The following is a 14,858-nucleotide window of genomic DNA, read 5'->3' as shown; positions in this document are numbered from 1 at the left end:
ACCAGGGATGTTCTCTTGATAAGTGAGTGAATTGGACCACTTTCCTGTCCTGCTAAGCATTGAAAATGTAACAAGTACTTTTGGGTGTCAGGGAAGATGTATGGAATAAAAAGTACATCGTTTTCTTTCGGAATCTAGTGAAGTCAAAAATATAAAATGGGAAAGTAAAGTACAGATACCTAAAAAAAAACGACTTAAGTACTTTACACCACTGGACTTGACCCCCAAAACTTAAGCTTGTGCCCTAGAAATGTAGGGCCAAAGCCAAACATTGAGAAATGGAGAATAATATGACTGTCAAAAACACATTGATATACAGATGACTGGCACCCTGTTTTTAGTGGGGGTTGTGTGTGTGTGTGTGTGAGAGAGAGTCTGCGTGCGCCCTTGTTTGTGTGTGGCTAGGTAGGAGGAGGCTGGCTTGAAGTGTTGTGTAAGCCAACAGAGGGCAGTTGCGAGGTTATTCAGCTGCCACTTGGTCTGAGTTCCCGATCATTACTTTGCGTCATTGTGCGCCAATTCGCCCGGCGCAGCCATCAGGCGTGTTGAATACAAAGCAGAGCGGAGAATGGCAACGACCCCTGTGCAATGAGACAGCAAGAGTGCAGTAAGCCAAGCCAGTGCGGGACAGGAGGGACAAAGCCCCTGGGGTCCACCCACCCTGTCGAGTAATGCTGTGACGAGAGCCGCTAGCTAATAGAAAACGTGCAGCGCAGCAGTATTCCGGGAAGCCATCCAACAGGCAGAGCAAGAGAGACCGAGACAGATGCATGTGCCAGACACGATTACGCCACTGCCTGGGTACCTAGAGTGCCTCAACACCCACCAGACAAGACCAGTCAAATTAGACGTCAGATCATTGATACGGCCAGTGGATTTTCAATTCACAGAGAGAGAATAGGAGTCTCGCACCTCTCGCTCTGCATTTGTTTTCAGGCAATGTCCTCCGGCTACTCAGGTTGGGGAGGGGGAAAAGGACTTGATAGATCAAATTTTTAAAAAAGGGACATAGCCTAGCCTTTAGCTTGCTTTTTGAATCCATTTCAAACCGACTACCGTGCAGGGAGCCTCTTTCCCTTAGAACATCTGGAAATACTTTCTGGTGATAACTGGGAGAAGGAAGTGGGGGTGGGGCAGGCAAAGAAGGGAGGGAGGGTTGTAAAAAGCTGCAGCTGCTGTTTAGAATTCTCTTCACTGTTTCATATCCCACAGATCCCTCCATTCAAAGACATGGGGCAAAATAAGTACAACAACACTAGCATAGTGAGCATACTGCACTCCACAATGAACAAGAGACATTGGTCGGACTCCATACAAACAAATAGACCTATGTACAAATCATAGTCAACTTTGAGAGAGTAGCTTTAGTGGTCATGAAAGAATACGAGTCCAGACAGTAAAAGCCATGGCAGTAGCCTACTGTAAGATAGGCGGTCTATCTTTGATCGCTTGGCTCGATATCATGGGCAGTTCAGTCACCTTCAGGTCTGCTTAAAGATAAAGTTAAAGCTTAAATATAAAGTTAGAATTAAAAAATAAAATTCCATATCTACAACTATAACCATGCAACAAGCTGCTGGTGCTAAGTTAAAGTAGGCCTAACCATTATCAGCCATGATGCACCATTTCTGGACCTGGAAACCAACATATAGGCATACTTTATGGGTGAATTTACAATATTATAGTCACATTCTCATTAAACAATCTTTAGAAATGAATGGTAAATAATGTATGGTGTAATTTGAGTCACTTATTGTAAACAAAAAAATATATGTTTCGAAACACTTCTACATTCATGTGGATGCTACCATGATTACGGCTAATCCTGAATGAATCGTGAATAATGATGAGTGAGAAAGTTCGACACACAAATATCATACCCCCCCAAAATATGCTAACCTCTCCTGTTATTTTAATGGTAAGAGGTTAGCATGTCTTGGGGGTATGATATTTGTGCATCTGTTACTTTCTCATCTGGTTTAGAAACATATTCTACTCTTATTTACAATAAAAGGTGACTCCAAAATGACACAATATATACCATTCATTTCAATTGGGCACAAAATAATCTATAACAACCAAATCAAACAGCAAATGCATCCAACCAATTTGTAGTCACAAGCTTGATATAGTCATTGCGCGCTAGGAACATGGGACCAAAAACAAACCTTTTACTACTTTAATACACAGACAAATTTCTCCCAATACTTTTGGTCCCCTTAAAAATGGGGAGACTATGAACAAAAAGTGCTGTAATTGCCCAACGTTTCACTCAATATGGATGAAAATTAGGGCGGACTTCATTTAGTCGACTGGTCAATTGTTTGGTCGATAGGCTGTTGGTCAACCAATAATTTTTAAGTTCAGCAGTTGCAATAAAATAAAATAATTTCACATCTTGATTGACGTCTCTGTGGACTAATCCATTTCGGAGGCTGTGGGGATGGCACACCTGTAGTGCATTTACTGTTAATTCCCCAAATTTCTAATTTACAAGGTTCGTTTGGTTACTAATTTAGGTTAATGCATTCAAAGTATTATTGTTTTATTATTATTAATTACTACTACAGTCTTTCACAGTTCTCATTGTCGGAGTGGACATGTTATTTGCAGAGCGCACAACCTAGGCTACACTTGTGATAAACAAGTTTTGGTTTATTTCATTCCATTTACGAGTTGTCAATTTATTAATTGTGTTTTGTTTGGAGCGCTTCTGTTGAGCAAGGACATGCATCCGATTATGCATAGAAGTAGGCCTAGGCTACTTGGCCTGCACGCAAATGTAGACTTATAAATGTGCCCATTTGGAAATCTGATAGTATTTCTGATCGTCTTAACTCTACACCACTAATAAGCTGTGGAACTTCCCAAATTATTTTCCTTCACCTCAAACAGCAAGTAAACAAAGTCTGTTTTAACATCCATTCAGAATGACAATAATTCCTCAATGTAGCCTATTTTTTTTAAAATCTCCCTTTCCATAACCACTCAGCGTGCCTACAGCTGTGTCTGTCCCGGGAAAAAGAGGGTCCAGAATATTTTATACAAGGTTGTAAGTTTGTTAGATTGACTTCCTACTGGACCAAGTTGATACAATGTTTCAATTTCCTTGCAGACAGGCCATGTGAAGGCAATGGGATTTTTTAAATTTGTTTAAATCAGAATATTTTCTACCTGCAATGTGGTTATTTGTTGGCTTTATGTTGGCTATTTCTGCATAGTAGGCAACGTAAATAGAAGTTATGTAGATTTGTATAATTTTTATTTAGATAGAATTTGTATTAATCATATCACAATGGATTGAGATACAAAGACTGCTTTCATAATAATGAAACTGCTCCAAGAAAATGTGCATTTGAAAATCATAATTGGCATGCAGATCAGTAGAAACGGTAAGATAAATAGGCACTCCAAAATGTTGCCAACCCCTGACGTAGCCTATTACCGGCAACTTCGGCAGCGTAATGGCAGAATCTGCAAAGGCCAGCAAAAGCGGGAGGTAGGTGAAGGAACAGTTACAGGAACTCCCCCCAGTCATGTGTGAGTCTAAATTATTTAAATCAGTATGCTTAAAGCATCAGACAACATATAGTTGATCATATTAAAACACATAGGTCGCGTCTATATAGAAAATACAATTTCGAACAGTAGATTAGTCGAAAGAACAGACGACTCTTGGTCGACCAAGCGTTTTATTAGTCGTGGGATAGCCCTAATGAAAATACCTTCAAATTAAAGCTGACAGTCCGCACTTTAACCTCATAGTTATTGTATCATTTCAAAGAGCCAAAATAACAATGTCACTGTCCCAATACTTTGAGCTCGCTGTCAACTTCTTCCATGACAACACTGTTGATCGCCATTTCTTCCCCATTAACGTCATCAGAAGACTCTACAATGTCTTCTTCGGTGAAAATGTTTTTATCTAAATCAGGGATTTCCTCGTCGTCTGATTCATTTTCAGAGTCAGAATGGCACGATTGTCCTCCAGAAAGTAGTACATCACAACTTTTTCCCACAGACCTGATCAATTCTGGGCAGCAATGTTATTGAGAGCAGTATCAACATAGTTGCAGTTCTCCATGGCTAATGTTATATCTTTAGAAAAAACTGCAGTAGAAAGAATTATCCACGCATAACGAGCAGCTCATTTTATAGACAAGATGCTACACCTCAGACCAATCCAAATTCATCTCTCAGCATGTCCAGCGCACTCATTATCTCAGCCCATCATGGCTAGCAGGAAGGTTCCTGACTTTTTCTTTGGCCAAACCAACTACACTCTTAATTTAACAACTTTATACGCATTTACAGATGGAATAAAAGTGTATTATTAAGGCACATGAAAGTTCACATGTATTTTGATCAAATATTTTTTACATTCAAACGGCTCTCCTCTGAAGTCGTGACTTGCGACATACGCCTAGTTCCTGAATCGGGTCACATATCGGCCCAACCCTAGTGTGTGTGTGTGGTAAAACACCATCCTGTCATCTTGGAAATTGGCCCACTTTAGAACCGTACTGCAAATATGAAATGAGATGCATTTTCTCTCTGACACCAAGCCTGCAGTCCCAAAGGCAAGATTTCATTTCACAGCATCTCCCCCGGGGACAAGATGGTCGCTATGAAAGAACCAGGTAAGAATCATGTCAGATGTGACCTTTCACTATTAATACCTTTGTATTTTTAGAATCAGAGAGAGGCAAATGTATTTGTTACATTGTAACATACTATACTAGGCTACAGTATAATTCAAAATCAAATATGCCTTGAAGGGAAATTCAGGATTTTGGCAACGAAGCACTTTATCTACTTCCCCAGAGTAAGATGAACGTGTGGATATCATTTTTTATGTCTCTGCATGCAGTTTGAAGGAAGTTACTAACTAGCATTAGTGCAATTGCTAACTAGCGTTATCGCAATGACTGGAAGTCTATAGTATCTGCTAGAATGCTATTAGACACAGTACCATACATAGACTTCGAGTCATTGTGCTAACGCTAGTTGGCATTGGCTCGCAAAATTACATTTCAATTCCTTCATAACTGTAAGGAGAGACATTTTCTTCTTTTTTTCTTTAAAGATAGCCATAGGCACACTCCAACAAAATTTACAAAACAAAGCATGTGTGTGTTTAGTGAGTCAGCTAGATCAGAGGCAGTAGAGATTACCAGGGATGTTCTCGTGACCATTTCCTGTTACATTCAAAATGTAACAAGTATTTTTGGGAGTCAGTGAAAATGTATGGAGTAAAAAGTAAATACATTTTCTTTAGGAATGTAGTGAAGTAAAAAGAAAAGTTTTCAAAAATATATATAGTAAAATGCAGATACCCCAAAAAAACTTACACCTCGTGTAATACAGTATAGGGTGAATTTGCTGATCTTGGGTCAGTTGAGCATTCTCCCAACTAATGCTTAAAGTTAGGATTGTGTAACGCAGTACTGCATTTCCTCACCAGTTTATTTTTCTACGTTTTTATTTGGCTCAGAAAACACTTATTGTTCCTAAATCATGGCAATTCCTGAATCATTATCATCGCTTAGAAGTGAAGTATTTCTTAATTTCCCGGCATCAGCAATTCCCACAAATCTATGTGTTATTTGAATAACTGTCTGGGTTACAATGTGAGTGCGGGCAAAGTTTTTTATTGTAATGGAATTTTGCTAACAGATTCAAACAAAAATGTCAACACAGTGTCTTCTTTCAATGTATTATGACCCGATATCAGGGTGATATATGACAAATGCCTTTCTGCTTTATCTATCAGGTTACCAGTTTAATATCTTATTGGCCTACTCTAACACTTATTTCCTGGTTCAGAAAAAAATACAAAGAACACAGCTAAGATACCTGGTACCCGACATATCATGGAGAATGCCCTGGGAATCAGGTTACTTGAGCGAGAGAGAGCTCATTCAGCCATATGATATAGCACAGCTTAGCCCTAGCATATTACTGAGCCCTGTGTTTGTACTGTAGCCTGGCCTAAGATAGCCTATATACTGTGCATGGGCTACATAAGGGGTGGCAGGTAGCCTAGTGGTTAGAGCGTTGGACTAGTAACCGAAAGGTTGCAAGATCAAATCCCCAAGGTGACAAGGTAAAAATCTGTCATTCTGAATTTGTTCTTAACTGACTTGCCTAGTTAATTTTAAATTCAAGCTGAAAAAGTCATTTAACTAGGCAAGTCAGTTAAGAACAAAATCTTATTTACAATGGACGGCCTACTCCAGCCAAACCAGGACGATGCTGGGCCAATTGTGCGCCGCCCTATGAGACTCCCAATCACGGCCAGATGTGATACAGCCTGCAAAGAAGGGCACCTATTGGTAGATGGGTTAAAACTTATTTTTTAAAGCAGACATTGAATAGCCCTTTGACCATGGTGAAGTTACTAATTATCTGAGCAGCTAACCGATCGCTGCAGCTGTACATAGTCCATCGGTAAATAGCCCACCAGATTTACCTACCTCATCCCCATACTGTTTTTATTTATTTACTTTTCTGCTCTTTGCACACCAGTATCTCTACCTGCACATGACCATCTGATCATTTATCACTCCAGTGTTAATCTGCTAAATTGTAATTATTCGCCTACCTCCTCATGCCTTTTGCACACAATGTATTAACTCTTTTTGAAAAAAAATTATACTATGTTATTGACTTGTTTATTGTTTACTCCATGTGTAACTCTGTGTTGTTGTAAATGAGAACTTGTTCTCAACTAGCCTACCTGGTTAAATAAAGGTGAAATAAAACAATTGTAAAATTAAAAATTTGGATGATGTATCAATACACCTAGTCACTACAAAGATAGAGGCGTCCTTCCTTAACTCAGCTGCCAGAGAGGAAGGAAACCGCTCAGGGATTTCACCTTGAGGTCAATGGTGACTTCAAAACAGTTAAGAGTTTAATGGCTGTGATAGGAGAAAAATGAGGAAGGAGCAACAACATTTTAGCTACTCCACAATACTAACCTAATTGACAGGGTGACAAGAACGAAGCCTGTACAGAATAACAAGACACTAAAGTAAAGCTGTAATTAGATATTTATGCGTTTCATTTTCAATAAATTTGCAAACATTCCTAAAAACTTGTTTTTACTGTCATTATGGGGTAAAAGACAAAAGCAAATATGTTATCAATTTTGAATTCAGACTGTGACACAACAAAATGTGGAATAAGTCAAGGGGTATGAATACTTTGAGGCTAGCCTGGCGGACACACCTCCAGGAAAGAGTGCTGATGAGGACGAGTGGAGGGACAGATGGTGCGCAGATAGGTAGGGCCATGCGACACCCTTGTTGTGACCTGCACAGATCAGTCCTGTACGCCCCTGCCTAGCTCTCTCTTGGTGCTTTCAGGACAGAGTGATGTGCGCAGTGCTCAACAGTCAAACTTTTTTGACTTTCATCTACAAAATAAAAAATGGCATATGCAAAAAATAATAATGATCCCACTAGGTACACTGAAATGTGCAACCTTTAAAAACTGTAGTCTATCGCTCTGTCCCTTGAAAAAAAGAGGCAGGCAAAACCATGTCATCCAGGAAAAGTTCAACATTTTAACGAAGAGCAGCTAGCCTAACCAGCCAGAAAAGCAGACCAGAGATTTGTGGGGACTGGGGAAAGCTCCATGTTACGACTAGACCTTCATGGATTCCAGTTACGAAAGCCAGCTGGCCAGGCATTATCTTGGCCATCTACTAATTTGAACGAGAGCAGGCCAGTGCAGGGTTCTCTCAAGTAAAAGTCATTAGCTGACATCTGAATACCACCCACGTATCCTATTAGCTGTGTATGCGGTGTTAGTCTCACCTGGATGTTGTCAACCTGAGAGAAAGGCCTAGTCTACACTTTGCATCATTTCCATTTTACAGACAATCTTCTTAAAGCACCAGCTAGCTGTCAAACAGCAGGTCTATAACAACCAAGCAAATTAATAGCTGCTCTTTTGAATTTATTAGAATGCAGGAGATGGCAAACCACCATATATTTGCATATGGCAAAGAGAAACATGAGTAGGCTACATTTTCCATGGCAGCAAAGAGTGCGAGTGTGCTTCAGTGTAATGAAAGCGAAAATGTCCATCTCCAGTTGGTTGTGGAAAAACAAGAGTAATAGTGTTGTTTTTTATGATCAGGCTAGTTTAAAATGATTCCTGTCGTGTTTACCATCCTAATAATAATGGTTCTACAAAGCATATTTGATGAAGGCATTTTGTTCTGAATTTCCATATGGTCAACTGCCGTATCGTGCAATCCGTTTGCTGAGAATTCTGCATAAAAATATAGGTCTAGGCTGCAGATCGCTCTTAAAAATCTTGTTAAATTGACAAATTTAAGTACAATCACATGGGAACGTATTTAAATAAGCTAAACTTGTATATCACAATTTCCTGGAAGTCTACACAAATGTCTTAGCAATGCATATTTTCGAAGCTCAACTCAGGCCTGCTATTCAAATATTAAGCTAGGATAAATGGATGGAAATTAAAAGTATGTCATCCTGCAAATTGATATTGGCAGCTCCTGGAGCTTCAAATTATCAAATGTCATTAGCGTAAGGAGAAATGTGAGACACTAGCTAAGCAGAGGTTAGCAGACTAAGCTAAGCAGAGCTACTGGGAAGGGGCAAAGCAGAGAACATTTAACAAAGTCAGCAGAAATGTGTGCCTCATATCCTAATAGCCTTAACTAAAACGTGGTGATCGCAATGGTCATCTCATGCCACTGACACGGGGATATTTAACCAATCCCCTGCCCTGATTAGCCAATCTACAGGTCAATATATATCTGATAGCCAATGAGAGGGCTGGATTTTAAGTGTATGTAGCCTGTAACAGACAGCAGACCCATTTACTGTGACTGTCAATTACTTTCCAGAATCGAGTACTAAAAGATATGATTGCAACTGTGCATTCACACAAAAGTTACTCAGGAAGAAATGCTGTGACACTATTATATCATCCAACTTCAGATGATCCTCTAATAGCCTGTCTGTCTTTTTAAATTGAGCATTTAGCTAAATTAAATCACTTCCCGGTAGTTCTGGAAGAGAAAACCCTTAAAAACAACTCAAATGTCAAGCTATGACTCATGACCAACTAGCAGGCTAATTTTCAAATTGCTTCCAATGTGGTCTGTTCATTTTAAAGTAGAATTATCCTTTCACTGAAAAGCCATGCTAATGTGAGGGCCAAATGATTCAGCTTTCTTTTCCATCCATCACAGCACACACACAAAACCAGTGCTTGGACATAAAGAGCTTATTTTGAAGGTAACATAGATTGTTGTTATTGTTTAAAAGGTCTGGAGGAAAAATAAATTGCTAAAAGCTCCCAATCCTTTAAAAAGGCATGGCTAATTACCTTTCTGTGTCAGCAGTGACAACCTGCTTGTGAATCAATTTAGGGAGGGAGTTGCTCAGGCTTGCAGCCCTGGCCTTCCTAATGAAGAGCCATTGCATGTCTGTGACGTTACTGTTTTTTGTTGTTTTATTTTTGTAAACAGGAAGGGCTTAACAGTCTTCCATTTCAGAAAACACCCACTTCGTCCTCCACTTCCCCCCACGACTGCCAACTGTTAGACAGACACCTTTCTAGTGTTTTCCAGCTCGTTTCCAGGCCGCACCGGTCAACATTTACAGCTCCCTCCCATAATAGTGCAGTACAGAGCAGTGGATAAAGAGCTTACTGTGGAGTGTGGCTGTGGACCTCCTCTGTGATAAAAGACGTGGGACCTCCTTAAAATAGTAAGAAGCCCAAGCAAGGCTAATTAGGGAGCCAGCCCTCAGCTCTGTTTCATGTCCACCTCCAGTACAAGCAAAAAATATTTTATCTACGCCTATGAACTGCATTGAAAGTGAAACTCTTTTCTGGCATAAAAGGAAAGTTTGAAACAGCCTAATGGAGCGGGCTACAAATAAATCAGGCAAATCTTTCTCTCTCTGGCTAGTCCATGTGCTCTGAACTTCATGGAGAGAAGTCTGCATAATTATTCTACATCATGAAGGGAAGGGAGAGGCTCTGTCTGTCTGTAGTAGTTAGTTTCCCTAGTCATCAACAAGTCCCAACACAAGCACGAGAAATTCAAGCGGCTGTAACCAGCAAAGCGTTCGTTAGACTGTACCAGCGAGCTCCCCTCACCCATTTGTGCTCCCCCTCTCTGTAGCTCCCTCTCCAACACAGACTCTCTCTCTTTCCTCCCTACCCACCCAGGATGGTATGCACCATACTGCAGCAAACTACTTTTAAAAAATAGATCAGAGACGTTCTTCCCACCTCGTTTTTTGCTGAGTCCTGTATAGCTCTGTCGTGCCTCTCTCTTTAAGCCACAGCAAAGAGACACCAGGTGCAGCTGATGTGCCTCGGAGTAGTTCCCCTGCTTCAGCGTCTGGAGCTAATGACCATGTGAACTGTTGTCATTCCCTGGGAGGAGCTGCAGAGCGCTGCAGCAGCCAGAGTCCCATGCCTAGACAGAGATTTTTTTTCTTCTCTCAGCCACGGAGGGGAGGGGAGCAAAGCAGGCAGGAAGCAGAGCAGTGTCTGCTCAACTATCTGGCTAAAATGCATAACAGCCATCCCCCACAGCCAGCCCCTTCCTGCCCACCCGCCTCCAGCCAGGTCTGCCCACTCCTTGCTCGGTCCAATAGGAAAAGGAATATCAGGTCACAGCTCTTTCCTGGTTGGCTCGCAGGGTACTGACTGGCAGGCAGAACTCAGAACTACCCAATGACACAGACACTGCTGGATCTTAAAGGTATTTCCCCAATTTCATGCCCAGCTTACACACCATCCATCCCCCTTTTGGCCATTCCACAAAGGACACAACATGTAGGCTACTAGGCAACCAACATGAAAACATCACATCATCCTCTGTATCACCATAGGCAAAACATAAACACAGTTTAAATAATAAATATGAAATTATCTGATGTAGAGCATAAGCTCTCCCCACCTGCACTGTAACATGACATAAGCTTAGCAGCAGCCCCTCAGGAAAGAGAACATTGTCCCTCCTTTTCTCCCCACCCCAGTGACGACACAAACAGCAGCCTATTTAGTATCACGTGAGATGTTGTGGATGGAGCGGCGGCAGCACAGAACTGATGAGTCAGAGCCCCTGCTTCATGATTTTTCGAATCCAATACAACACAACAGCTGATTTCGCTCCAATTCTCTATCCAACTGTCCCTCTTTTTATCTCGCTCACCCTCTCTCTGTGTTGAGCTCCCACACCTATACATGGACAGCAGATTATGTGGTAGCCTGAGTGCTTCATCAACATCAATGAGGCTAGATATGCTCTTTCCAGTTCACTGCCAAATAAACCTGATAACCCTCAAGGCTAGCTCGGACAATAACACCTGGTGCTCTAAATCTGTGGTATGGTGTTAATCTATCTTCCTAAACAAAGTGAATTGTGTATCCTACCTCAGCAGTTGACAGACTAAAACATTTATGTTAGCGCCATCCACCAATGTCACCTTTGCATGCGACCCACCCATAGATCGTAATAGGGGACCCAACTTAAGAGTCGTATTCATTAGTGCACATTGTAGCAAAACATTTTGCAAACGAAAACATAAACAAGCGTTTCTTATTGGACAAATTCAGGTAGGCCCCTCCTTGTTTCAGCTTGTTTGCTTCTGTTTGGTTTTAGTGAATAACCCCCAGGTGATATAGAATCAGTTGGTGCTCTACTCTCATTCCTATGCTGGGGGGGGGGGGGGGGGCTGGAAATGCCTTGAACAGACAGCAAACTCACTTTACAGCTATGCTTGACAATACTAGACAGAGCTACAGACAGAGGTGGAGGGGAGATGACTGCTGGAAAACAACTGGAAAATATAGCCTAGGAGGCTATTGGGGAGCAAGTGGTCCTAAACAAAGTCCGATATTCTACCTTAATCGCTATGTGACGATGGTATACTAGCCATAACAAAAGTAATGTTGCAGAAACAGATTTCCAACAGGAAAACAAAAGCCTTGCGGACAAACAAGTCAGGCTACTTCCTTCCCACCATGGTATCCCCTCCCTAACCCCTGTCTTGGTTCACCCTTGTGCCTCGCTGTGATATTAAACAGGCTATAAACTCCACAAGTGACTTTCCAATGAGTAGGCTAAAGAAACAAAAACAACCAATGCAGAGATATACAACAAGGTATTATTTTTTATAAAATAGGCTTAACAAATAGAGGGTTTAGAATTTTAATTGCACCCTGTGCATATGACAAACATTGATTTGAATTTGATTTATATAGCCTATGGCTAAGAGGCATGCGCACCAATTGTCCACATAAAATAAAGGGTGTGGTATCTCTCCATTTCAAAGATTTTAATAAAGAAAATAATAGAAACCAGTGAAAGATCAATGATAGGCTGCTGCCTTCCTGTTGTTGGCTGTAATTAAATAGCAAAAGGCAGGAGTTGTGTTTCACTTTGAACCCCTTGGATGGACTTTCTGCTGACCAATGAATATTTGACTGAGTAAAATGTACAGAACACTATATAGAGTGAAATGAGAAGGCTTTACCCTACATCAGAATGCAGCATCGTTCAGATGACTGACAATACAAAGAGGCTCCATCTTGTTGAATTGTTTATTTGCCCCTGCAATGTTGCAGAGATTCAAGTCTCAATCAGCAGTGGGTTTCCATGGCTACCGAAGATGGACAAAACAGATCCACGGATAGACCCAATATCCTCTGTGAATCTCATCAACAGTTCTTTGCAATGCATATTCATTTCAGGATCTCTTTTTGTAAGACAGACTGCTACTTGAAGGCTAGGCTATACCATTAACTTCTGAAGTCCTAGCAATTCTCCAGAACACTGAACAAAATAACATTTGTTAACCTGATTCAAGAACTAAAATCAGGCCTAGGCTATTGCATTAGTTGAGTCTGAAATCTGTATTCTGCTCTGCAAACAGTAGCCTGTCTGCAGTGCACACATGAACATCAGAGCATGGAATAAAACAATTATGAGTAATGAATTATGAGTTACATCCATTGCCTAACTGTTTATGGAGCCTTACTATATCATCCTCAATCAGCATCAATCATATTTGGTACATTAACACACAAGCATAGCCTATTGACCTTCACTCACACTAGAAGTGAGTGAGTGAGTTTTTATATTTCTAAGTCATAAAATATGTTATATGTCAAAGTTAAATAACCTACATTATGTTTACTTCACCTACAATGTGATGCATGTCCTGTTACTGTGGGTGATAATGTCTGCAACACACTGTCATTTGGATCTAACTTGCTCAACCTATCCTAGTAACGTTAATGAATAGATTACTCGTCTCCCCCCCTTTAAAATTGGACCAATATGTGGCCATTGAATTTATTTCAGGTAACAAGCTAGTTTGCATCGGCTTTGGTATGGCAACATTGGCTTGCCAAAGCCAAATAGTTAGTTAGCTAGGTGGGTACAACAACTATCAAGTCAATAACAATAGTAATAACGTTAATGACACCGACTGCCACCTGAAGCTTGACAGCTCCGATAACATGTTCGTCTGCCGTGAAGTTAGGAAACCGTTCTTAGCCAATAACGTTAGTTGGAAGCGACCTCGTGGGGGGAATTTAGTGCTATCTGACAACATTGGCTAACTGAAGCAATAGTTTCTACAAAATCTGTCAACTCACTTTGAAAGCCTACGAGATGCTAGCTAGTTAATTAACGTTAGCTAGCATTCCTGTTGAAGTAGCTGCGGCAAAACGAACTAACGTTAGTTCGCGCTGGTATAATAACATAGCTATCTATGTTGGCAACCACATTCACATAGCCACGCACAAGGTGACGAAGTAAACAAACTGGCTAGTTAACAGGTAACTAAACACAATCGTAACAACCCAAGTATGAATTTAGCTAGCTAGCTATTCTATGCTAACTGGCTACCTGCTTACCTGTCGCATCCAGATGTACTTGTCACCGCGCGCAGGCAAGAGACTTCCAACGGCCCACGCGGAACTACTATCAGGAAAGGTAATATCGAGTTGCAAACATTCTGGTCGGAAAATAAAAATAGAAGATCGGTATGGCAGAAATGACTTTTTTTCACAACTAACTACTTTACAGTAAGGCTATCGTGTTGCACAAGCAACAAGCTATTTTGTAGTTCAGTCACAGCCAGAAGGGGTAACCCAGACACGTCACAGAGATTATAAAACTGAAGCATCCGTTTAGAACGTTTTCTCTTTACCAAATATGGTAGTGAGAGGAAGTCCAGTGGAAGTTAGAGATGATGGGACGAGTTGAAATTGGGCCAACATTCTTCTAATTATCTCATCGATAAAATATCTGATCTCTGTTTGCAAAACTATAATCTGTTACGAACACAGTGCACTACGTCTTTATAGACTTTACGCTTTGCCAAAGTTTAAAGTTGCATTGTTTAGAACGAGTGGAGGTCGAATTGAGTTTGTGCACACACGCGCACTTTACGGAGAAGGCGTTCCCTAACGGAAATATGCAAATTCAGCTACAACGCGCGAATGGGATCTCGCTAGCTCGTGCTTGGATTTGCCCACCTCCTTACTTGTTCTGCCCCCTTATGCTTCATTTGCTCCCACTGTAAACGACACAGATGAACTATCTTATGTTACTTATAAATGTCTTTGGTTCAGGGATGGCCAAATTATGGTAAAGAAGGATGCACCTGACTACAGGGGGCAGTGATATAATTCTGCATTGCATGTATTAACACTCTATTTAGTTTGTAGTAATTCAATTTTTTTACAATGTCAATTTAATTTGTTGTCCAACTTGCACGTTTAAATAGATTATGTTTAGATAAATATCCCCGTCATCCTACCAATAGCTGTACTTGGTATGG

At 40.8% G+C, this 14,858-nt stretch overlaps 1 protein-coding gene across 36 annotated transcripts in view; it reads right to left on the bottom strand.

Moving 5' to 3' along the window:
* The window catches only part of LOC110495966 (muscleblind-like protein 2a), a 99,661-nt gene extending 85,084 nt beyond the window's left edge, over positions 1–14,577 (bottom strand). For 18 of the 36 annotated variants that reach the window (XM_090208323.1, XM_090208325.1, XM_090208322.1 and 15 more), the window contains exon 1: positions 10,288–10,638. The gene's annotated coding sequence lies outside the window, so the exon portion shown is untranslated. Of the gene's footprint in view, positions 1–10,287; positions 10,992–13,929 lie in introns of those variants that run through there. The other 18 variants (XM_090208324.1, XM_090208311.1, XM_090208314.1 and 15 more) reach the window with 8 other exon arrangements.
* Between the last annotated feature and the right edge of the window lie 281 nt (positions 14,578–14,858).

The sequence above is a fragment of the Oncorhynchus mykiss genome, chromosome 18 (assembly GCF_057628025.1).
Source record: "Oncorhynchus mykiss isolate SJ-2025 chromosome 18, ASM5762802v1, whole genome shotgun sequence".
In the NCBI taxonomy this organism is placed as follows: Eukaryota; Metazoa; Chordata; class Actinopteri; order Salmoniformes; family Salmonidae; genus Oncorhynchus; species Oncorhynchus mykiss.
This window is presented reverse-complemented; position numbering and strand designations above follow the sequence as displayed.